Source organism: Protopterus annectens, chromosome 5.part0, assembly GCF_019279795.1.
Source record: "Protopterus annectens isolate FY-2018-M chromosome 5.part0, PAN1.0, whole genome shotgun sequence".
NCBI lineage: Eukaryota > Metazoa > Chordata > Ceratodontiformes > Protopteridae > Protopterus > Protopterus annectens.
This window is the reverse complement of record NC_056735.1, coordinates 1,325,111,008-1,325,136,775: the sequence shown is the minus strand read 5'-3', so window position 1 is coordinate 1,325,136,775 and position 25,768 is coordinate 1,325,111,008.

Sequence of the window (25,768 nt, the reverse complement as noted above, 5' to 3'; positions counted from 1 at the left end):
AATGGGCTCAGCTGTTCCAGCAGAACTGAATGAGAAGGATAAGTATCCTGGGGCATTCCTTGGGGGATGGGTGGAACTTAGCAAGAAAGAGAAGTCTGCTCATCCAGTAGGGAGAGTAGTCTTGTGATAGTTTCAAAAGCCAAAGCCAAAGGATATCCCAGAGTCTATCAAGGGGATCCAAAGAGATTGCCCCAGAATTCTACTTGGCTAAGTTCCAAGGCTGATAGTGGCACTGAGCTCTCCAATGCTGAGGCTTTGAGAAGGAGGGACATCTCAGAAAACCTTGGAATTGAGCCTGTTCCCCCAGATCTAGTGGCACTCTTTGGGCTCAAGATCCTTCTAGATCCAAGTTATACAGAATAATTTGGATCAGAAACTATCTACAAAGGTAATTATCAAAATTTTAAGAAATAATTTTCACAAACAACAACTCATGCCTGAACACATGAGATTGTTCTCTGTAGCTCAGGAGCAGTAAACAATATTTGAGGGAATATTAGGGTTTGCAAGGAGTTATGGGTAAGAAGAGGAGCCTGAGCTTCAGATTCAAAGTTTTGAAAGGCTGAAGCTGGATCCGAGGTTGGATGCAAAGATCCATCCATTGAAGAATGAACAGAAGAAACAACATCAGATCCAGTGATATCTTATGAAAATCATATTAACAATGATTGCTTAACATGTTTAAAGGAACTTTCTGGACACTACATTGGATACCTACTGTGTGGTTATCAGTGTGAATGTCAGGATGTATATGACCATGTAAGTGTTGTCGAATAGTGTGGGGGCCATGTGTGTGTGTGTGTGTGTGTGTGTGTGTGTGTGTGTGTGTGTGTGTGTGTGTGTGTGTGCGCATGTGTGGTGTGTTTGTGTGTCTGTTTGAAAGAGTTGTACTTGTGTGTGGAAGTAAGCATGAATATTAGATGTTAAAGTGATCAAATGGATAATGAAGTGAATACCAGGTGTACAAATTACAGGTGTGTGGAATATATATGTGTGGCATGTGTGGAAGTGACTTGAAAGTATGATGTACAAGAGTGAGGTGAGTGAAGGAGTGAGTGAGTCAGTCAGTCAGTGAATGAGTGAACTGTTAGTGAACAGAAAGTGAGGTGTTTAAGGCATAAATATGGTGAAAAGGAAAACAGGACTCACCTGTAGTTCAAGGAAGCCAGACCCTTTGTCAGCAATGCTGTATGTCTTAGCCAGTGACACTAGAAGACAACACAACATTTTCTGCAAAGAAAGTACGACAAAACTAACATAAATGGTGTAAAATTCTAGTACATATACTATATTGCATGTAATAGTGATCATTTTATAGAAGCTTTGAAAATAATGCATATAATGGCAGCCAAATTATGACAAATATTAGCTGAAATACTGCACAAGTACTATAGAATACTGAAAAGAAGGAAGAAAACTTGAGAACAGTAATACACGTAGCATTCCCCAAACAATCTTGAAAGCCTAAACCAACATTCAGTCAAAGAATGTGTGGAGTCTAGTTGAAGGCAGTGGGCATTGCACTTTTTTGCAGAACAGTTCTGAAAAAGGAAAAAATAATAGAGGGACAAAAGAATAAAAACAATTGCAATTGTTAAAAGTGACATTAATTTATCTAACAAGTTAACAAAACAAGAGGTTATGCACCAATATGCATATTCCAAACAATAAGTCAAATGAAACTCTAATAACTGTCATTACTGACCATCTGTAAGCTTTACTGATTTACAAGAACACTGGAACTCATACGAGAGACATGGACAAACTATGAGTCAGAATCAGGGATATTTTACAAAATCAGAGACAGTTGAGAGATATACCAGGGAATTGTGATGTGACGTTGTGAGGTATTGCCAGCTGTACCAGGAGAAGTGAGACAGTGCATGTGAAGTTTAGTGGATAATCATGTCATTTGACTGTCACGTTGATTTGTACAGATGTTTGTATTAAAAATGTATTTGTGAAAGTTGCTTATGTTAAAAATTCTGCAACCAAATCTTAACAGAATTCTGAAGGTGAACTGTGCCCGAGTCAATTGACTAGATTTGATGTCATTCTATAACCACCTGAAGGACAAAACTCTGGCAGCAGTAGTTTGTTGATTGTTTTTGTTTTTCTTTGGAACCTGATATAAAAGGCCTATGTCACTTATCACAGCTCAGCTGTTCAGTTGTTAGTTGTACAGTTCACTTAGTGTATTGTATCTCATCTTGCCTTGTGGGAAGTATCTCAGCAGTACATCTTGCCTTGCGATACTAAATGAGTTAACTAGAGACAGCTTCTCTTTAGTTCAGTTAGGAATAATACAGTGAGATTAGTTTAGTATTATTTTCTTTTTTTTCTGTATCTGTGATTTTCTATCCAGCTGTGTTATTTTTATATTTCCTGTGGCTGAAACTCTGTTTATTGTAACTAAATATAAAGTATTCTCATGTTCTCTATTTTATTATCTGTTATTAAATATTTTTATACATTTTCATTGTCAATGGTCTTTTAAGAATACTTTTAACATCTTGAGAGTAGTTGTGCTTATTTTAGTGATGCTGTGGCCACTCTGATAAGCTTTACTGCTTTGGTCACCCTCTACCATTTGTATCAGTATTAATTTGAAACAGTATAATTGGTTCCTCTTTGTAACAGCCTTAGAGTATTTGACTGGTGGAAGCAATCTATCTTGTAGTCTGGAGAGAGAGGACACAGCTGGTGAATCTGTGTCAGCCTTTTTCAGGTGTGTGTGTGTGTGTGTGTGTGTGTGTGTGTGTGTGTGTGTGTGTGTGTGTGTGTGTGTGTGTGTGTGCGTGCGTGCGTGCGTGTGTGTGTGTGTGCGTGTGTGTGTGTGTGTGTGTGTGTGTGTGTGTGTGTGTGTGTGTGTGTGTGTGTGTGTGTCTGTGAAATCAGATATTCAAGTGTGTGTCAGATACTTGGAAGTGGGACAAAGTGCTCCAAGGTGAGCCTTGTTTGGGATCTGGAGAAGCAGAGAGTTCAGTCCCAGGTCTGGGGCAAGTTCACTGTATGCTCTTCCGGGCAACTGTGATTGATGCAGAGAGCTGCATTTGAAAATATTTTGTGAATCCATTCCTGTTTATAATGACTGTCCCTCACTGGTGTCAGTGGTGAGGATTGAGGCTCCTTGATTACTGACTTGGGGTAAATAGGGCCTGTCACGCTTATCATTGGCCACAATGAGCAATGCTGGGTTTGAGAGTCATGAATAACCCATCATTCCTGCAGACATAATGCACCAATAAATAAGGAAGGACTGTAACACATCCACTTAACTGCTACAGGCAGCCACAGCACATTAGTTAGAATACAACCATAGTGAGGGTGTGAAATAATACTGTACAATTACCATAAGTAAAGGCAAGACACCCACAAAGCACTGACAGTTGAAAGCAGGATTCCATAGGCATCCCCCCACAAAACCAGGAACAGAATAGAGTTTCTTGTAGACACTTGATTTGGTGGGGAATGCCATATTCATTAACAGCACCACTGAGGTCAAATAGATTAGTTAAATTAATAAAACAAGAACACTGAGTGGGAAGTAAGGAAGACACACACTCTCAATAAAAGTTAAGTGCTTTTCGTTTATGTAAGACACAAACTTCATCAGACAATTCCATCATACAAAATGCCAGTTAAATACAAGATACATAATTGCAATTAACCAATCAGGAACTGCAAGAAAAGAAGTAAAAAATGACGCCCATTTATAATCATCACTACAAACATTTAGCACTAAAAACTTGTCAACTGATTATAAATGGGCGTCATTTTTTACTTCTTTTCTTGCAGTTCCTGATTGGTTAATTGCAATTATGTATCTTGTATTTAACTGGCATTTTGTATGATGGAATTGTCCGATGAAGTTTGTGTCTTACATAAACGAAAAGCGCTTAACTTTTATTGAGAGTGTGTGTCTTCCTTACTTCCCACTCAGTGTTCTTATTTTATTAGTTTGCTTGCCTTGTTGTTTAAGATTAGTTAAATTCCCTGAAGTGGTTAGTGGCAGCACCATGATATTTCTGTCTCTACCCTCTGACAGATTATGAAAGAAATGGCTATAAAGGAAAATGACTGGGATCAAAATCTCATACTGCAGCCAGCTCAGGCTGCCTTTTGCATTGCTAATGGATGATGCACTGCCCAAGAATGCAGGCTAATAGCAGATGCTGGAGAGTCTTTTGTAGATGTGCAGTGCAGGCCTGAATTATACAGAAATGTGAATCCGGTGACATAGCATCTGCTGTATAGATAGCTATTGCCACACAGATAGTAGCAACAGTATCAAAGACATCTTGTGATGTTGAGTCAGGTGCACATTGGAAGTGGATGTCTTTTCACAGTCTGGGCCCTGTAACAATTGTTGCCATGACAACCCTTCCATGATATCTGTCAGTTAACTTGTTGAAATGTGCCAAACATTAATGCATTGGGTGGCCCATTCCTTAACATTGAGTTATCCCTCCACAACTAGGTGTGTCTTCCTCCTTTATGACAGTGCAGTGGGATAAACTTCACCTAGCTACTCCAGAGTGTTGCCTTTCAATGGCTTCCACTTCTACACTGTCTCCATTCATTTCTATGATTGTCATACAGGGAGGCAATGGTCCTTTAAATTACAGCTATGCAAGCAACCATTGCCCCATTGAGTAAAAACCTTCCTTTCTTCTACCTATATATCCCTTCCTGTACCTCATTACCCCTTCCCTTATTAACATCTTGCACAGTATTAGTGAAGAGCCCATGACATTCAACTTTCCATCCCTGCTGTGCTACACACATAATGTCCAAGTTACTGTACAAACAGATGCCATATGGCCTACATTTCCACTTCCCTCTGTCTTTTTTGGCTTTGTTTACTGAGTTTATCTTCTTTGTTTTTTCACTTTTGTTGTCGTTCATTCCTCATATTTCTATCCTGGTCCCCATCATCCTTTCCCATGTTTTGTCTGCTCAGAGGCTGACTGCTTTGAATGTTGTCTGCCAGTGTATGCTCGGATTATGGGGATGTGCTTGCTTTCACTGTGTCAGCCAGCTCCCCTGGCAGGCCCCACCACCCCCTTAACCCCACTACAATCCCAACCCATAACTGTCAAATGTTTCTGCTTTTGCAAAAAGTCCATTATTTTGCCTCATATTTTTGTCATGCTACCTTACCAATAAAGCTTTCTGGTGAACCACTGAGGAATAATGCCACACATTAGAGTTTCATGATTTTTATTGCTTAGGTTCAAAGGTAAGTATTAGGCTATCTGCCTGAGGGCATTTATAAGCCTAGCCAGAGTGTGTCAGCTTTTGCCGCCCCATGGATTAATTAACTGAGCCTCTGTCAATCAGAGCCAATGAAGTGATCCCAGGGGTGTATTTTCTGTTACCCATCCACTCGTCAAGGTTTCCCTTGAAGAGTGTTAGTGAGGGGCTCTGCCTAATGTAGTTTGGAATTTTGTTCCAAAGCATGGGGAGTCTCTATGACAGGAATCTATCCCTCCAGCATGTTCTATTTATTGTTATGGTGCGGTTTAGCTCACTAGAGCACATGGCTCACAGTGACGGATTTCTTTAGGTGGAGCATGTCCATCAATTCTGAGTTGGACATGGCTTTGTAAGTCAGGCAAAGATCAGCTCTGAGTAAGTGATATGCCACTGAGTACAGCCGGAGTTTTTTTCAGTCAGGCTGCATAGGACATATGTTTGAGGCCAGTAATCCTATTGGTGAGGTACTTTCCTGGTCTCTCCAGCTGTTGGAAGTGTCTTGTGAGGTACATCCCAAATGGGGCATTCTACTCTATGATGGGTCTGATGAGTGACGAGTAGAGGGGCACTATAACCTCTTTATTTCTAGATGCAAACCTTTTAGTAATTAGATGGGCCACATAGAAGGATTTCCTAACTACTTTGGCAATATGACTGCCAAAGGAGGGATTTCTGTCTGTCTGGGTCCCCAGATCTCTTATTACCTCTTCTATATTAAGGGGGCTATCCCCTGTGTGGTAATTCGTGGGTGTTTTGTTTTTCCCAAATAGGATGACTATGCATTTTTTGGCATTTAGCTTGAGGCCATGACTTTGACACCAAGTGTCCGTCTCAATAAGGCCCTTTTGGAGGATGTCAGTGTCAGCCTGAGAGTCAATTATGGCTCCCAGTTTGCAGTAATCAGTGAACTTGGTTAGCCATAGTCCTCCTGTGTTTTCCTGAACTTCTGAGAAGTATATGCCGAACAGAAGGGGTCCCAGGACCGAGCCTTGTGGGACATCACTTGTGACTAGTTTAGAGTCGGACCTGGAGCCCACTATTCTTACAGTGTGAGTTCTGTCTGTAAGCCAGTTGGTAACCCATCTCATAACATAGGGGTTTATGTTCAGGCTGGTGAGTTTTTCTGTAATACCCGAGTGGGGAATGGTGTCGAAAGGCTTGGCTAGGCCAAGGTAGGCTGTGTGAACAACCTTTCCCTTGTCTATGGCATTGCTGACTGTCTCTAAGAAGTTAACCAGGTTTATTATGCATGATCTGCCATTAACAAAGCTGAACTGGGTTGGGTCAAGTGTTTGGAAGTTCCCAATGTCTTTGTTAATGAGTTCCATGATGATGCACTCCATAGCCTTGCAGACCAGGCTAGTCAGGCTTATGGGGCGATAGTTACCAGGGTCAGTTGTGGCCCTTCCTTTGTGGAGTGGAATAACCATTGCTGTGTGCCATTCTATGGGCACATAGCCTGTGGAGAGGCTGAGGTTGAACAGCGTATTTAGGTGGGGGGTTAGTTCTTTCTGTAGTTCATGCAAGATGCAGCCTGGGACACCATCTGGCCCCATTAACGTTGTGTTTTTGGCTTTTGAAAGGGCTATTTTCACCTGTGCATCTGTGATTTCTGGAATGCTACACTTTTCTGGTATGATTGTGGGCTCTTTTAGGGGTTAGAGGGGTGGTGAATTTTGCACTGAATCTATCTGCCAGGATGTTGGCAATATCAGTAGGTTCAGTATATTTTTTGCTATTTTGCACTAGTTCAGTGCATATCTGTGAGTTGCCACTTAGATTCTTAACATAGCTAAAGAAGGCTTTGTGGTTATCTTTTGAATCCTTGGCTATTTTATGAGGGACCTTAGTTTCTTATTGATACTGATCAGGGATGTCTTTCCTTCTTGGGATTTGCTTTTTTTCTGAACTAGTTTCCTCCTTCTATTGTATAGCCTGTTTATGACAGGTGTCCACCAGACTAGTTTCCTTCTCTTAAAGGAGTGAGTCTTGGTTTTACTAGGGATGGCACGAGCCATGCATCCTTGTAGGTGCTCATAGAGTGCATTTGTAAAGGTTTCTGCATATTGGGCAGCGTTATCCTTTAGCGTGGGAGCTGTGAAACTTACCGCCTCTGTCTTAAGTAAGGTGAAGTTTGCTTTAGAAAAGTTTTTTACTGTGGTTTCCTTAGTTGGGGGTGGTGGTGGGGTGTGGACATCCAGAGTGATTAGTTTATGGTCTGATCTAACCAGTGACGGGTTGACATCCAGTGTGGAACACCTGTCGCCCATGTTTGTGATGACCAGGTCCAATATGTTTTCACCTCTGATTGGGAAGTTTACCAGCTAATCCAGGTCATTTGAGTTGATGAATTCCAGGAAGTGCTGGGCCTGGGAGTTTGTACTTGAGTAGTTTTCCCAGTTAATTTTAAGGTAATTGAAATTGCCCAATATCAGGGTGTTCGGTAAGACCTTCATGTTTTCCAGTGTCTCCAGAAAGGTGGCGTGGTGGTCCTGGGTCATGGAGGGTGATCTGTAGCAAGCCACAATTTGCACTGCAGATTTGCCCGATGTTAGTTGCACATGGATGATCTCACAGGTATCATGCTGCACCACTAACCTGGAGGTGTAGGTATCCTTGATTAATATGGATACATCCTCTCCTTTTAATTTTTGGTCCGTGTTCTGTGGCCAAAATGTGTGGTACGAGTTGTAGCCTAGTAGTGCTGGGGTGCTCTCTGGAGCCTTGAACCAGGTTTCAGTTACTGCACAGATGTCAACATTTTCCATACTGAGGAGTGCTTCAAGTATGTGCATTTTGAGATTTAAACTCCTAGCATTGAGTAACATAACCTTCCGTTTTTTTGTTAATTGTACTGTTTACGGAGGTGGATTTGACTTTTGAGCCTTTCCTAAAAAAGGCACTATGTGGGCAGCAAGAGCCGCGGCCAGTATTCAAAAGCCTCCAGGTGACAGGTACAAGCTGTCTCTTGTGAAGCAACACAGCTTGTCGTGCATGTCATCCCAGACTGACAGACACTGGATCCCCTTTGAATGACATCAGAAGCTTAGTCAATTGTTGAAATTGATCATTTTTTCTTTATACTGAGGTATCATTCTTGGTGAGGGCAGGATGCTACTCAGGGTCAGGTCATACCAGCCTGGGCTACATGATTAGAGAGCTTTTCCATGTCTCTTTTCATGTAGTCCAGGGAGGTAAATCTCAGGTCATTCACACCAACATGAACAATGACAGAGTCATATTTGTACTTGTTCTGGAGTGACCTGAGTGTTTGTGTTATGTGGTGGATTCTGGCTCCTGACAGGTAGCTAACAGTAACCTTCTGCTTGTCCAGCTTAGTGAGTGGGACTTCAGTGTGCCTGACTATAGACTCACCTATTACTAGTGTGTTAGGTATGTTATTTCACCTTAAGGGCTGTGATTGTGCGGCACACTGATTTTGTGTTTTATGTGTTGTTTGGTTTGTGACGGGAGGTGCAGGTTGTTTGGGTGTCTGCTTTGGAGGTCTCTGATGCTTTTGCAGGTTTTTATTTAGAGCCTTTGAGTATGATTTTGTGTATTTATGTGTATTTTTTGCCAGTGCTGGTTTAGTAGGTCTATGTGTGGCTGGAGGTATGGTGCAAGTGTTAACCTTCCCCTCTTGACTGTCTCTTCCAGTCTTGGGTGGAGACAGCTTAGCCTCCAGTTTGGCTGTATAATTGCATCTCTCGCATATGTTAGTGTTTTGTGGTAGGAGAGGGTTGGCTGTGTACATGAGGCAGTTGTAACATTGCCTCAGGATACCCAGATTCACCAGCTGGACTGGAGAGTACACCTGAAATTGCCCTTTGGCCATGCCTGAATAGTAGGGTGAGCTGCTTAGTCTCTTGGTTGGTATGGGGTGAATAATGAGCCTTGCCCTGCTGGGCAATCAAGTGTCAGGGTATATTAGTGTTTGCTATTAGGTCTGAGTAGGTGCTGGACTGTAGGATGCTTTTTGAGTGCTTAGGTTGAGAGTTAGACTACTTTCAAAGGAAAAACTGAAGAGGAGACTTAGCGGAGCCGGGAATAATTTAACCCTAGTGAACCGGGGCAGCCCAGCACGCAAAACCATGCAAATGTGGTTTTTATAGCAGGGAAATGAATGAGATAGAAATTAGCCAGAAATGGCCAATAAAATACTAACATCTGGGCTGGAACCACTCCTAGAGGGACAGATAGGCTGCTCAAAGCTCCCCTCTCTCACAGCTGAACAGAGAAACTTCCTTCTATCCAAGTAAGGTATGGGCAACACAGAAACTTGTAACATAGCTCTGAATTCAGCACTAGCCTGAAAACTGGACTATACTAGCTTAGAAAGGCGAGAATCAAGGAATTTTTTTTTGTTTTTTGAAAATATAAGGCAAAAACAGTAAAAAATACACATAAAACAGTTTTAAACGACTACAAACGACCAGAAAAGGCTATCGCACTTTAGTGTGTAGCCTACAACAGTTAAATTATTTAAACAAAAAAAGACTTTTTAAATGTGCAGGCAGTCAAATAAGTACAATATGTGAAAAAAACAAGCTTTTAAATCACAATAAAAGCTGAAAAAATTGCATTTAGGCAGAAAACAGTTAAGTACAGCAAGAAAGTATAGAAAACTGATACTTAATCACTCCAAAGTCTCTCTTCTAAGCTAGAAGGTTTGTAGCAGTTTAAGGCTTTCTAGTGCTTCCCAGTAGGTTAGTTACAGGAAAGATGGGAAACAAGCGCAGATGTGGTCTTTTCAATCAGAAAGTTGACAGAGATGAACAAACTGTCCAAATGGTCAATAAACTACAATTTCTGGGCCAAGAACCACTCCTCTTGCGGTAGACAGGCTACCTAGTGCTTACCACTCCCACTAATAAGCTGGAAGGTTTCCCTCCAACACAGAAAGGCTTGGGGGGGCTCAGAAGCTTACTAACAATCCTGGATACAGCAACTCTGTAACCGGACTAGGCTAGTTATAGGAAAGAAGGGAAATAGGCGCAAGTGCGGCTTTCAAACCAGAAAGTTGAAAGAGATGGAAAAAACTGCTCAAACAGCCAATAGCAACAATTTCTGGGCCAGGGACCACTCCTCTTGTGGTAGATAGGCTACCTAATGCTTACCACTCCCAATGATAAGCTAGAAGGCTTCCCTCCAACACTAAAAGGCTGGGGGGCTCAGGAGCTTACAAAGAGTCCTGGATACAGCAAATCTGTACCTGGACTAGATTAGTAACAGGAAAGGCAGGAAACAAGCACAAACACAGGCTTTTAAATCAGAAGGTTGAAAGAGATGGAAAAGCTTCCCCAAACAGACAATAAACTATAATTTCTGGGCTTTTTCATTATCAGACCATGATTCATTTCATAGAAGCAAAAGTTATGTACTTATCAAATAAAGCTAGAGTCCATGTTGCCTTTTATTGTCCAGCTCAGCAGACAGAGTTACCAGCTCTAACCTTGGCACGTTTTTCAAGAACTTGGATCTAGGACTCTGGTTCTTCCCATACCCATAATTCCCACTGGCTCTTAGATTACTTCAGATATAGTTTACCTGCTTATACTTAGTAATTCACCTGGTGGATACAACATACTTTTATCAACCTATACAACTGGACATAATAACATGGATATCAGCTGCAGGCTGTCAACAAGGCAAGGTCCTGTTCAGGTCCAATTGATTAGTCAAATCCATAAATGACAATTTAGGATGGGGAACAGAGGGAGAACATTTTGCACTGGATGGAACAAGAAAACATAGATCTAGAGTTATGGTAAGGACATAATTTCATATCAGATGTTGTCGTTTTCATCCAACTCAACAGATGAGTCAAGCAAAAAGATGGGAAGGTGTACAAGTGACTGCTCCTCTGGAGGATTCAGAACAAAGTAGCTGCTGCATTTGTAGTATAGATGGAAGGTAAAAATAACAAAATAAGGCTGGCCGCAGCAACTAAAACTGATTGATTGTTGTCACTGATTGATTGAGAGACCACTTGTGAGGCAGAAGAATAAACCTGCTCAGTTTGTGCATCAGAATACTGGAAGTCCCTAGGCAGTGTTTTATGACCAGAAAGCATCAGGAAGACATTGCCCACTGCCACACTCTCATGGCTTCCTGGCATAATGGGTGTGAACAGGTTCCTCCTTACTTGCTGACATGCCAGACCACTGGCATGTTGTCTATCTGGATGGATATCCCGCCTTTAGTAAGGGAGTCCTGAAATGCATGTAATGCTAGAAGGATTGCCTTCATCTCCAATATGTTGATGTAAAGTCTGGCTTCTGTCATCAGTCATGTGCCTTGAACCATATTCTCATTATAATGCTCCCCCAACCCCATCCCAGAAGGGAGGTGTCCATGGTCACAATGGACATTGGTTATGTTAGGGTGAATAGTTGACCCCACGTCACTGTTAGGGAGGTCATCCACCAATGGATATAGCTCCTGCAAACTGATGTGAGATGTACTTGAGCATGAAGGGGATCATGAATCATTGACCATTGTACAAAAGTGTCTACTGCAGAACTCTCATGTAAAATCTTGTCTGAGGTATTAGTGCAAAAGATGCAGCTATAGACCTCAGTAACCATAAGACTATTCTTGTAGCAGGGTTCGAATGAGAAAAGACCTTTGAAGCTATTTGACATCAAGACAGAATTCTGAATTGTGGAAGTCTGGCAATTTGAGAAGTTGAGTCCAGGTGGCACCCTGTGAAGTCTATTGTCTGTGCTCATGTTAACTGGCTTTTGTCTTGACTTGATCTTAATTCCTAAGTACAGGACTAGATGGAGCAAGAAGTTGCTGCACTGAATAAGCAGATCCATAATAGATGCAGTGAGAAGTACGGGAACACCTGGAATCCTTGCAGCCTGAGGCATACTGCCACAACCGCCATGCATTTGATGAACACCCTGGGGGTCTCTGGTGACACCAAAAGGCAGTGCTCTGAAATGAAAATGAATGGCTCCCATCTGGAAACAAAGAAATCTTCTGGCTTGCCTCACTATCTTGATATGGTAGTAGGCATCGTGGAGAGCTATCAAGCACATCCAGACATCCTTCCTCTAAGGAGGTAGAATGGACTGAGCTTTATTTGTTTCACACATTAGTTAAGGTAGCTTACTTGCAGAATAGGCCTTAGGCCCCCATTTTATTTCAGAACCAAAAAGAACCTTGAATAGTCTCTGGGGCATTTCTGGCCTAGTGAGACCTCTTGGATGCCTCATGTTTCTAGTAGCTTTGCTACTTCTGCCACTGCCAGCTCCCTACAACTGGGTGGGGCATCATGGATTCCCTTTCTGTTTTTTTTTTTTTTTGCAGGGGAAAGCAAAAGGAATAACATAAACTTTGGAGATTATCTTCTACACCAATGAATCTTGCATGATGGCCTGCCACATCGCGGCAGTCATACAACTGTTCAGGAGTGCTGAAAGGGCTTCTCGGTAAAAACACCTTGAAATCCTTGATTCTGCTGTTCATCTTTGCCTCTGGGGTGACATCAGTTCAAGTTATTCCTCCCTCTGCCCCAAGGGGACATCAGCAGAAGCATTCTGACCCAAACCATAGCTTTTTTTACCCTTTTGATTCCAGGAAAAAGTCCTTTTGGGGGCTGGGGGAGATGTATGCCAATGGCTGACATGGTTTTGCCCTCTTGTTTGCTTCTGGTAATTGTTTCTTTAACCTTAGTCCCAAAAAGTGTTGAATCTTTGAAGGCAGCATTAATGAAGGACATCTTAAAGTCTTCAGTGAAATCACAGACACACAGCCAGGCATGCTGATGAAGAGCAATGATGGTACCTGCTGCTATTGCACTGCCATCAGCTGTATTTCAGATCCAACACACAGAGATGTTGATCACAGACTGTAAGGGAGATAGCTGCAATTCCACAGATTTTTGTATATCAGTCTGAAAGGGTGATGGACAATTCTTTAGTCAGAACCCGCTGGAATCATGTCATATGGGACAGGTAATTCAGCGTGCAGAGTGCAAATGCTGCTGAAGCATAAGCTCATTTCCCAAATCTGTCCAGTGCCCTAGACTCCTGAGGCAATGCCTTTCTGGATCTGGAAACAAATCTCTCAAAAGACTTGAAAGCCAAAGCTGAGAGTGGAGTAGAGGCTGAGCCTTCTGACCTGAAAATGTCAGAGAAGTTAAGTACAGTTGTATAAGTAGATGTTCAAATGATCATGGCTGCAGTAACCTAGCAATATGAGGTTATTTATATCCAGCCAAAGATATAAAAGCCAGCCAGCTTCCAAAGCTTCAGGGCATATTACATGTGCCCAAACTTTCAGGCAGCTCAAACTGAACTGACTAAAAAACAAGTTTGGGTACAATGACCTTCAGAGCTCCAACTACTACAAGATTTCGGGAAACTGAGCCCTGAAAAGACAAAGCTACAAGCAACAAAAAATAAATGTCCACACCCTGGCATAAAAGCACACCAAAAAACAAGTGGGGTGGAGACAGGAAGTGGCTACAGCAGCAGTGATAATTTGAACATCTACTGTTATGGTAAGTTTACTTACACAACTGTACTATGTTCATCATATTGATCACTGCTGTAGTAGCCTTGCCTATATGGGTAGATTACTCTAGCTAACTACTTTGAGAGATGGAAGGAGAAGAATCCAGGAACCCCTGGAGAATGATTCATACATGGCATGATCTGGACCTAGAGAAGGAATCCAGCTCATAGTGCTTTGTAAAAGTATGTACAGAGGAATCAAGTAGCAGCTTATAGAATACTTATAGAATCCAACCCTTTCCAAAAGGCCACAGATGAAGCCAAGGCTCTAGTAGAGTGGGTCTTGACCCTGTCTGCAATAGTTTTATTATGGTAGGTACAGCAACAGATAATAGCCTTAGACAACCATTTGGAAGCAGTCCGTTGCCACAGATTGTCCCTTCTTCTTACTTTTACAAGAAATGAACTGATCTGAAGATCTGAAAGATTTAGTTCTGTCAAGATAGTACCTGAGTTGTTTGTGGGCATCCAGTGTATCTTTTCTCCCTCTTTTATAGGCTCAGGAAAGAAAATGGGGAGATGGACAGTTTGGCTTAAACTAAATTCAGATGCCACCTTAGGCTTAAAAGAAGAATTAGTTCTCAAAGAAACCTGTCCCTATGGAAAATGAGGTAGGTTTGACTCACCGTAAGAGGTTGCAACTCAGACAGCCTTATTGCAGAGGTCAGAGCAAACAGTAAAAGTGTTTTCCATGTCAGCAACATCAAGTAAAATAGTTTAGCTGGTACAAATGGAGCAAGTGTTAACGTCGCTGACATAATACCAAGATTCCAAGGAGGGGGTCACTGATTTTTTTTTTTTTTTTTTTTTTGAGGCCTCTTCTGCAAAACCTCTTTCAAAACATTTTGGCATGTGACTGCTTTGAAAGAAGAAGATACATGGGCAGACATGCTGAACTGGCCTATAAGTGAACCTTACTAGAGGAATGTGAAATGTCATAGGATAGTAACTCACACAAATATTGTAACCCAGAGAACATATAGCCCTGAATGGGTGCTGATTATGCTGTTGACACCAATTATAAATCCTTTTCCATTTGCTAATATATTATTTTCTAGTAGCAGGCGTTCTTGTTTCCATTAGTACTTGTGGCATATCTTCAGTCAACAGGTACCTAAATAGAATTAAGACCACATCATGCAGGCAGTCAAATGAAATTGATCAATGTCTTGGTGTATCAAACATCCCTGTTCTTGTGTGAGTAGATCCAGTTTCTGAGGAAGCTGGTGGTAATTGCCCCTAGTCATTTCCAAAAGAAGGGAGAACCAAGGTTGCCTAGGCCAGAAGGGAATCACCAAATGATCCTTAAGGATTCCTTCTGAATCTTCAGAAGTACCATGGATATTAGTGGAAAAGGTGGAAAAGCATACAAGAATATTTCTGTCCAATAAAAAGAAAAAAAAACATCTATCTTCTTGCATGGAGTCCTAGAACAGAATCTTGCCAGTTGATTGCTCAGAGAAGAGGCAAAATGGACTACTTGAGGAACTCCCCACAAATGTATCATATCTTATAAGACCCCCCGATCTAGTTTTTATTTGTGAGGGTCTGCCCAGGTCCTCTCACCTTGTCTGTCACACAGTTTTGCTCTGACGGAATGTAGAATGCGTGTCGAATGAGATTGTGCTATGCAGCTATATCCCAAGCTAACATGGCTAGTTTGTAAAGGGGCTAAGACCTAGTTTTACCTTGCTTGTTCATGTACCATGACTGTAGGATTATCTGTAACCTTTTGAAGACATCCAGGGGGCCTAAGATGGTTTAGAGAGTTCAATCCCTTGATCAGGGTAAGCATCTCCTTGATATTTAAATGCTTCCATCATTCCTTGGTGTCCCACACCCACTGCACTTTTATGCTTCCTGAAACTGCTCCCCTAACAAAGTCCAAGGAATCTATGGTGACTGACTGCGTTGCAGCAGAGAGGGAGAAATGAAGAGCTGCATTTAAGGATATCTGTTGTCTCTACAAAATTATTTCTCTTCTGACAAACTCCATAACTGTCAATAGCCTTATATTTACAGACTTTTTTTTTTCCAGTTGTCAAGAGTCCTTAGAAAGTGTTCAGAATATTCTACTCAGTCTAGGGTTTTAAGTGAACTTTCAGAAATTGTATCTCATCACATCTCACAGAATTGTCTTCCTGGGTGCCTGTTCAATTCACTACCTGAGGGACTGAATGTAGTCCACAAGGTAGGACACAGAAATGATAATGTCAGCCAGGTATGGCCTGAAATGTTTGGCAGTGGGAATGTGATGGCAAGCATCTTCTAAATATAGCTTTACCATGAAAGCTAGTAGAGGATTAAAGGATCAGAGAATCATAGAAAGTTACAAGGCTATTAACCCTGGGACCCTTACAAGCCTAGGCAAGAATTTAGCCCATGTTCTGACAAGTTAGCACCCAATGTCCATGTCCAGCAGGTCCACAGGTAGAATTTGAGGGGTGTATTTTCTGTTCCCCATCTAGTTATCTAGGTTGTGCTTAAAAGGGTTAATGAGGTAATCTGTTTGATATGGAGAGAGAGAGAGTCTTTTCCATAGAAGTGGAGTCTCTGGGACACAAATTTGTCCCGCTGACAAGTCCTATTGATGTCACAGACCAGGTTGAGGTTGCTTGTGTGGGTTACTTGAGTGGAGCTTGACTTGCGGATATGTAGCAGTCCCATCAAGGCGAGGTTTGAGATTGCATTGTATGCCAGAGATCACCTCTGAGGAGTCTGCATGAGACTGAGTAGAGGGACAGGACCTTTAGCCTATCTTTGTGGGGTGGATTTTTGAGGGCCTGGATTCTCCTGGTGAGGAATCTCCGTGGTCTCTCCAGGTGCTGCATGTGCTTTGTGAGATACATGCCAAAAGGGGTATTGTATTAAATAATGGGTCTTATAAGGGAAGAATACAGGCATGTTATGCCCCCTTGTCCCTGGATGACATACCCTTACTAATGAGGTGGGCCATGTAGAAAGCTTTACATACAACGGAGGCAATATGGTGATCAAAAGTCAGTTTTCTATCAACCTGTCCCTCACAACTGATTGCGTGCATAGAGCCTTGTTATTAATGTGATGATTTGTGGGAACATCATTCTCCCCAAAGGGGATGATAATGCATTTTTTGGCATTCAGTTTGGGGCCATGTTTCTGGCATCAGTCAATTGTTTGGATGAGACCCTCTTGGAGGATGTCCACATCACTAGGGGAATTGATGACAGTGTCCAGCTTGCAATCATCTGCAGACTTGGTCAGCCATAGCCCACTGGTTTTGGCCTACACCTTAGAAAAGTATATCCTGAACAAAAGATGCCCCAAGACTGATCCCTGCGGTACACCACTTATTACGGGTCTACTGCTTGAAGTGGATCCCCCTGTTTTGACTAGGTGGGTTCTATCAGTGAGCCAGTTTGCTACCCATCTGGTAACATATGGATTGATGCCTAGTTGAGAGAGTTTATATATTATACCCAAGTGGAGAATAGTATCAAAGGCTTTGGCTGGGTCAAAGTAGGCTGTGTGCGCCATCTTCCCCTTGTCCATGGCTTTGGTGACTGTCTCAAAGAAGTTGACCAAATTTAACCGGCATGACCTCCCCTTGATGAAACCAAACTGTGTGGTATCGAGTGTTTGGAGGTTGCCAATGTCCTTGTTAATGAGGTCCATGATAATCCATTCCATGGTCTTGCAGATTAGACTAGTTAGGCTGATGGGACTATTATTTCCTGGATCGGTGGACATTTCAACTTTATGCAAAGGGATGACAGTGGTTGTCCTCTACTCAACTGGGATAAAGTCAGTACTCAGACTTTGGTTGAATAGGGTGCTTAATGGTGCTACAAGTTCCTGCCTGAGTTCATGTAAGATGCAGCCTGGGAAGTTATAAGGTCCCATGGAGACTGTATTTTTTGCCTTTGAGAGAACAGTGATGACTTGCTGCCTAGACGTAAGGGGAGGGGGGCAGGTGCTGGGAATGTCATGATTTACTGATGGGGGGACAGAGGAGTGAAGTTTTCACTAAACGGCTCTGCCAGCAGGTTGGCTATATTCATGGCGTTTTTGTATGTGGTGTCCCTGACCACCAGTGCTGAGCAGATCTGAGTCCTTCTTTTGAGACTGCAGACATATGTGAAGAAGGCCTTATGATTATCTTTAGTAGATGTGACTAGTTTGGACTCAGTTTGCTTTGAAGGATTTCACTAGTGCTCTTATTTGCTTGTTCAGGCTAAGGAGAGATTGCTTCCAATTAGGCACCTGCTCCTTCTTGGTCTTGGACAGCATTTTTTTCCTTTTATTATAGAGTTTATTTATTGCAGATGTCCACCAGACAGGTTTACTCTTCCTTGAAAAGGAGGATTTTGTCCTGTTAGGAATTCCTGATTTCATGCAGCTATATAAATGCTTGTATAGTTCTTTGGTGTAGGTTTGGACATATTGGACAAATGTGCCAGTTCCCATGGAGAGAGGGGGGTGAAGCTGTTTATACCTTCTCTCAGGAGGTTGTAATCAGCTTTGCAGAAGTTTTTTTGTTTGACCCTAGCTGGGGGAGGGGGGATGGTGACTTTGAAAGTGACCGCTTTGTGGTCAGATTTTACCAGGGAGGATGACACTGTAGGGATGCTGCAGTGGTTACTCATGTTGGTTAATACCAAGTCCAAGATATTTTCACCTCTTGTGGGGATGTTGACCAGCTGGTCTAAGGCATTGATGAAATCAAGGAATCTCTGGGCATTTGTGTTTTGGCAGGAGTAGTTCTTCCAATCTATAGTTGGATGGTTAAAGTCACCCAAGATCAGAGTAAAGGGTTGAATCTTGATAGATTTAAAGAGGTCCAGATACATGGAGTGAGCATCATGAGCAAAGACGGGAGCCTGTAGCTAGCTATGATTTGAATGGGGCCTTGTCAATGGTTAACGGCACCTGGAGTGTCTCCTGTGCATCATGATTGACCAGCCTGGAGGTGTGTATGTCTTTTATATATATTGCAACTCCACCTCTTTTTGCTTTGCATCCTTTGGTTTTGGGTCTAAATGTATGATAGGGTGAATAACCTGGTATAGCTGGGGTGATGTCCACAGCTTTGAATCAGTTTTCTGTGACTGCACAAATGCCAGCATCTTCCAGGGTTAAGAATGTTTGCAATGAGTGCAGTTTCATGTTTAGAAGCCAGAGATGACAGGGTCTGAAGCAACAACATTTTGAATTTTAGGACCTTTACAAAAGGACAGAAAATGGACAGTTCTAGCACAGGCCTTAAAGTCCCTTCTCTCTTTGGCACCAAACAAATATGTCTTTCATTCCTCTAATCTGCAGGCACTGATTCTATGTCTCCCTGAGATAATATCTAATCCAGAAAAGGAGGAAACAGAGATATATGTTTTGCTGGGCAAGGTGGGATCCCCTGGAAAGGAGGGAGAGAATGCAATTGCCAAGTGTACCCCTACTGGCTGATTTTTGGAACCCAATTGCTTGCAAGAATGTGTTTTCATAAGGGAATATGAAGACATATGTACAAGTAAAGGTTGCCAGGGTGGATACCTAAAAAGGCTAATAGTCATTCTGACATTTTGGACTGTTCTTGATTCTGAGAGGCTTTCCCTTTCCTTTTAGAGCGTCCATGCCATTACATTTTAAAATGTTGTTTGGCGGCACCATACTGCTTGAATTCAGTATTGAAAATAGGAGCTTTGGTGAAGTAAAATTTGTATATGCCTTAAAAAAGGAATGTTGGAAAATGTAGGTTACCCCTTGTATCAACTTTCCCCTCTCATCAAACCTGGTAAGTGCTTCAGTTGCACAAGGGCCAAATACAGCTTCCTTGTTCATGGTAGAATTTAAAATTTCAGTTTTAACATATTAGGGAAGATTTTTGAGAATGTAAGCAAGTAAATCCTCTCATGACTGACCAAGAAGGAGCAGCCCAGAAGACATCTGCAGCTTCATAAGAACACTTTAAGGCATGTTTAATAACATGGGAAGCAGAAATAAAAGGCACCTTAAAGAAATCTTTTTTGCTTCAGAGGAGGGAATAAGTTTCTTTGTGCTTTCCAAAGACAGAAGTAAAAATGTTAACATGTGAGCCTGTCAGTTTAACATTTTGAAGGAGGGGTGCAGCAGTTAGCATTGTCACATCACAGCAAGAGCTTCTGTGGTTCTGTTTCCTCCCACATTCTAAAGATATGCAGTAGGTGGACTGGACACTTAAAATTGGTGGTAGGTGCGAGTGTGTGTGCAGGTGAGTGGTATGGATGAACTACTACAGCAGAGCTAGCCACCTGGTGGTGTAAACCTTGGCTTGAGATGATTGTCACTGTTGAAGTGACACCTGACCCCATCTGTGCAAACTGGGAAAAAGAGGTCGAGGATGGATGGATTTCTCATTTTTGGCACAGGGAATAGGACTGGTATTAACAATTTGTTTAGCAAATGCAGTTTTGGAAAAGAAAATCACTGCAGGGTCTGCTTTAGAATTAAAAAAAAAAATTGAGAGTCTGAAGAACCTTTTACAACCTATCAGACTTTGTAGGGGCAGGAAGTTGACTGTCAAACTGAAAACTGTGAGAAAAAGCATTCTCTAAAGCAGATAAAAAAGGGGAACAGTTGTTGAGTGAGGAATATCAAACAAGGAATGGGGATTTTTGTCCAGATCCCACTTTCATTTTAATAAAGATTCAGAAAAAGAAAGGTTTATTGGAGTGAAATTTGAAGCAACACTTTCCTGAGAATCAGAATCTTCAGATTGAAAAGAATATCCTGAAGCTCAACCTTCACCCCCCAATTCCTGTTCTTCTGACTTGATTTCAATTATTCCCTGACCTGAAAAACAGAAATAAGAGAAGATACAATTTTTACTTTTTACTTTTTTTGGAGGCTCCCTGGAAAAGGACTGACCCAAAGCAGGCACACTCTCAGGACCCAGTGTCCTTTTTCTAACTATTAGGTAAAACACAAGCCCCTTCCCTTGAGATTAACAAATATGCTTCTACCTTGCCCATGGTGGAATACCTACAGCCAAAGAGGATGTGTTTAAATCCCAGTCCTTAGTGGTGGGTGTATGTTAGAAAAAATATGTATTAGTGTATGTATTAGTAATATGCTTAGTGCATTTAAAGTTTGAAAAGGGTTAACACATTTATTCTATTTCACACTGCATAAGTCTGTACAAACTGCAGAAGCTTTCCAATCTTGTATTGTCATGAAATATGCGCAGTTATAATCTTTGCTTATGCTCTGGAAATTTACAGGGAAGCAGATAATTTCTGCTTGTGTCAGGAAAATAATAAATAGATGTATCACTTGTATTAATGTTATGAGATTTAGACAAGGAGTTCCGCTTATGCTGTGAGAAAATACACAGTTGCAGAAGCTATTGATACTAAGAACAAAGACTGCTTGAAAATATATGAACTGCAATCAGCGTTTACTTGTGTCTAAGCTAGAAAAGTACCTTGAAATGTAACACATGTATTAGAACTACACAATAGAAGCTTGTAGCAGGCTAAAGCCCCCAAGGTCAAGTTGTTTTTCTCAAATGTTTTTCATAAATCCAGTCATGTGAGCAGAAAATTTGAGTAACATCTGCTGTAGAACAATACAGAAAGTTGTGTTTAATTACGTCAACTATAGAAAGCAACATTTTGTAGAACAGTATAAGAAGAGCATACTTCTTGTTAGTAGTTAGGCAAAATCCTGTATGTGTATGTTTTTGTCTCCTTGCTGCAAGTAATAAAAGGTGCCATACCTGAACCTTACGTGAATTGGTCTTTAAAGGGACTGGGGAGAATAATGAGTGGCCTAAAGAACCAAAACTGGGCACAGCAGAGACACCCATCACTGGCTGAGGCACAAATGGAGCCAGCCTGACTACTGTCTTCATCTTGTGGACAGGGGAAGAAAGGAATGCAGAGATTAGCAAGTGATACACTAGTTCAGGTGAGTAAGAAAGCACTATAGATGGCTGGGTAGCACAGCCTGAAAGGGTCTGCACATCTTAAAACAGTCAAAAGCAGGATCAAATAAGGAAACCACTGATGGTCTGCACAAACAATAACTCCTGCCCATAAAAGCTAAAAAAACTATAAAACTTGTATGAAAAAAGGGAAGAAAAAAAAAAGAACTTTTTACATAGAAATTCACACAAGCATTTACACAGAACATTTCCCCTGATCAGAAGTAACAGTCCAAAATAAAAAGCCATGTCCCAGCAGAACACAATACAGCACATCTTAACAGAAAAAAATGCATGTTTTCCTCAGAAAGATACATTTAGTGGAAGGCTTTTCCCAGTAGGAGACTTATCTGCCTAGACTTGAAGGACAGCTAGCCGTCCAACAGTTAAATGAAGCCTGCTGAAGAGCTTTCTTCTGCAGCAAGAAAGCTAAATGCTTTTTGTGTTGTCTTTTTAAATCAAACTCTTTTTAAACTCCTGACATTTAAACAGCTTGGAAGGCACCCTTTAGCATGGAAAAGCTGACTGATAACAGTGGGGTAAGACCCATATAGTTTTGGCTACTAGAGCAGCTGTTCTAATGTTGAACATTCTCTGTTTGTGCTGCTTTGGAAAGTTTTGAATAAATGCCTGGATTTTATACACTTACAGGAAGAGTATTCCAATCACTCAGGAACGTCTCTTTAAATGTGTGCATTTGTTTAGTCCACTGTCCTATGATCTAGCACCTTCAGGTAGTAGCACTGTCAATTATAACCTTTCACAACACCTTTACTTATGGCAACATCTTTGTGATGTAAGCCGCATTTCATTGACACAATTTCTAATGACGTATATGCAGGAATTATATTATGTGATGACTTCTATGGGCAACAGATTCACTTATCAACTCCCACTGAGCAACTGCATTTGCTTTGCATTAACAGAAGTAGATAATTTGATAGGAAGCTCCTTTTTAAGTTTTTGCCCTCCTATGTTGTCTTAAAAGTAAACATAACAGGTAGTTTAAAAAGGTGCAGTGGCTATATTCATATGTCTGAGACATGAAGCAAATGCAAGGCTCTTAAAATTCTTGTTTAAAAATGGTCCAAACAGGAACTATCTTGATCAGTACGATATTTCACTTAGAAATAATGTCACCAATGCAGAATTAGTAAATTCCCAAATTTACTGCCTTTTATTGCTCTAACAGTCTTTAAATAGAAATGGTCAAGACTGGGAATCGATCACTTGCATCAGCACTGATTGTTTTATATTCATGTGCTCAGATACATAAGAGCTATTTCCACATTTGGTATCCCAAAACACAGGAACATGGAATCAGTTGGCAGTTCACTGCTACTATGCCAACACCTCACAGTTTACCTTCACTCTGAGGACAACTTATTAGCAGAGTCTGTAACATGTGGCGGAAAGTGCAGAGAACTAAGGCTATGTACTATTAAAAAGTTTCTTCCAATAGTCCACGGTTTATTCCCCCAGCCTCCGTTTGTCTGCTGTGTGACTATGAGCAAGTCACTTTCTGAGTTTGCTCCTCCTGAATGACATGCCTCACAGCTGGTTACAATCATGGATGTTATTTCACTAAAGCAGTGTGCAAACTGGGGACGTTAATCCTTGTGTCCAAAGAGGAAGCTGATGTTTTCCTACCTACAAAATAACATAGAATGCTCCCCAGTGTATCTTTTCATATTTATTTAAAAAAAAAAAAAAAAAAAAAAAAAAAAAAAAATATATATATATATATATATATATATATATATATATATATATATACCCTTTCTAAATATTTTCTTTTTTTTTTATTTACTTTTTTACTATTTTGAAAGTTTGTATTCGATCTGTAAAGGTTACAGATTCAAACATTTAAGTGTTCGTTCTAGTAATATAGACCCCAGATACTCTTCTTCTAGAAGTCAGAGCAATCAGCAAAACTGTTTTCCACATTACAAAACTCAAATTAGCCTGATGAGTTGGTTCAAATTTATTTTATTTATTTATTGGGATTTATTTACCAGGAAATTCCACTGGGCCAAAAGAGCCCATTTTCAGTGGCGGCCCAGGGAGAAAAGCTCCACAAGGCAGTTTGTATAAAAGTACATAGAACTCAAAAAAGTTAGTAAATACTGGCAGCATTTTACAGAAACAGACAATATTATGCAAAACAGAAAAGGAAATATTTAATCCTACAATATTTATAAATTTTTAAAGTTTAAAGATAAATACTAAGTAATCATACATTTCATGATGTGTTATACATTTAAAGATAAAATAGAGATGAAAGCTGTCATATGGAAATATTTACAAGGTGATGTAAGATTATCAGCCACTGCAATAGTGCAAGAAAGTGTGAAGTTGTTTTATTACATGATAAAAAGTCATAAATATATTGTAAGGCATAGATAGATAATTAGGCATTGGTAGATAACATGTTAGTGTTTTAAATGGAGATACAGGAATACCTGAGAGGTGAGGATATAAATTAAGATGAATATGACTGCAGGTGTGGGGAATCAGGTTATGGATGGATGAGAACTGAGACATCTGCATTGCCAAAGAGTGGAAATGTGTTGCTGCAGAGATTTCTTGAAGAAGGAGATGTTGCTGGAGGTTCTACTATCTATAGGGAGAGAGTTCCAAAGTATGGCAACTGTGAAGGAATAAAGCATATCTCCAGCTGGGAGTTTAGGTTTGTATACTTGCAGAAGTATTTGTTTTTCAGAACTGAGTGGCTGATTAGGATGGTAGAAGGTTAAAATAGAAGAAAAGGTCTAGGCAAGTCTGAAGGTTTGTAAAAGATTTTGTGTGCTGTGATTAGCTGTAGGTAGGTTAGATAATGTGGAAGTTCAAGCCAGTTAAGCAACTAGAGGGAGATGCAGTGATGGTAAGAGTATTTTGTATTGGTAGCAAACTTGTCAACATTGTTATAACAAGACTCAAGCTTGTTTTTTAGGGAGGACTGGATATTGGTGAGAAGACGAGCACCATACAGGAGAGAAGGTAAAAGAAAGGTTAAAGCAAAAGTATACTTTGTTGAGCATTTAAAAAAGTATTTATGTCTGTAAAGGGTACCTAGTTTTTGCTTGTTTTTTTGATATTATTGTGGATATGGTAGTCAAATGTCAGAATTTCATCTAGAATAACTCCTAATAATTTAATGTGGGAGACAACTTCTATGGTGTTGTCTTGACATTAAATGATCAAATCAGTCTTATTGACAGAGAGGTTTTTCTTGGGAGTAAATAGTATCAGTCTGGTTTTGTTGGGGTTTAGGGCTAAATGATTATTGGCTATTTATGGAATGGTCCCTTGGATGAGTTGTTAAGTTTCATAGATTATATTAACTCTACCACAACATTCCTCAGATTTACTGTGGAATGGTCACTTGAAAAGATTGTGTTTTTAGATGTATCTGTGACAGTAGAGGGTAATCAAATACACACAGGGATGCATAGGAAGGAGTGCAGAAGGAACAATCTCCTTCATAGACAAAGTATGCATCCTCAACATATATATAATAATGTGATACAAAGTCAAGGTCTAAGAATCTCTAGACTTACAAGCTCACATACAGCATGTGACAGAGCTTTAAATACCTTACAGAATGACTTTACAGAAAGCGGTTATAAGCAAACAGAATATGCAAAATTAAGGAACCCAGATTTTATTGATAGGTCTAACAAAGGGAGACCTATTTTTTGCAAGAATTCAGTGAATAGAAATTCTACGTATATTCCTAATACAAACAGTAATTCTCATAGATGTAGAGTGACCTTACCATATACCAGCAATAATAGGACCATAACTAAGATTATCAATGACAATTGGCAAATATTAACTTCTGATGAGAAACTGAAAAATATAGTTGGAGAAAGGCCAAGCTTCTCATATCGGAATACTAAGTCTCTTAACGGACTGCTATGTTATAATGACAATATGAGTTTGTCAAAGAGCGTTGAATCTAAATGACAAGGTACATTTGCTTGTAGGGGATGTAATCATTGCCAATATATGTGCAAAACAAATGAGTTTGTACACCCCTCTACTC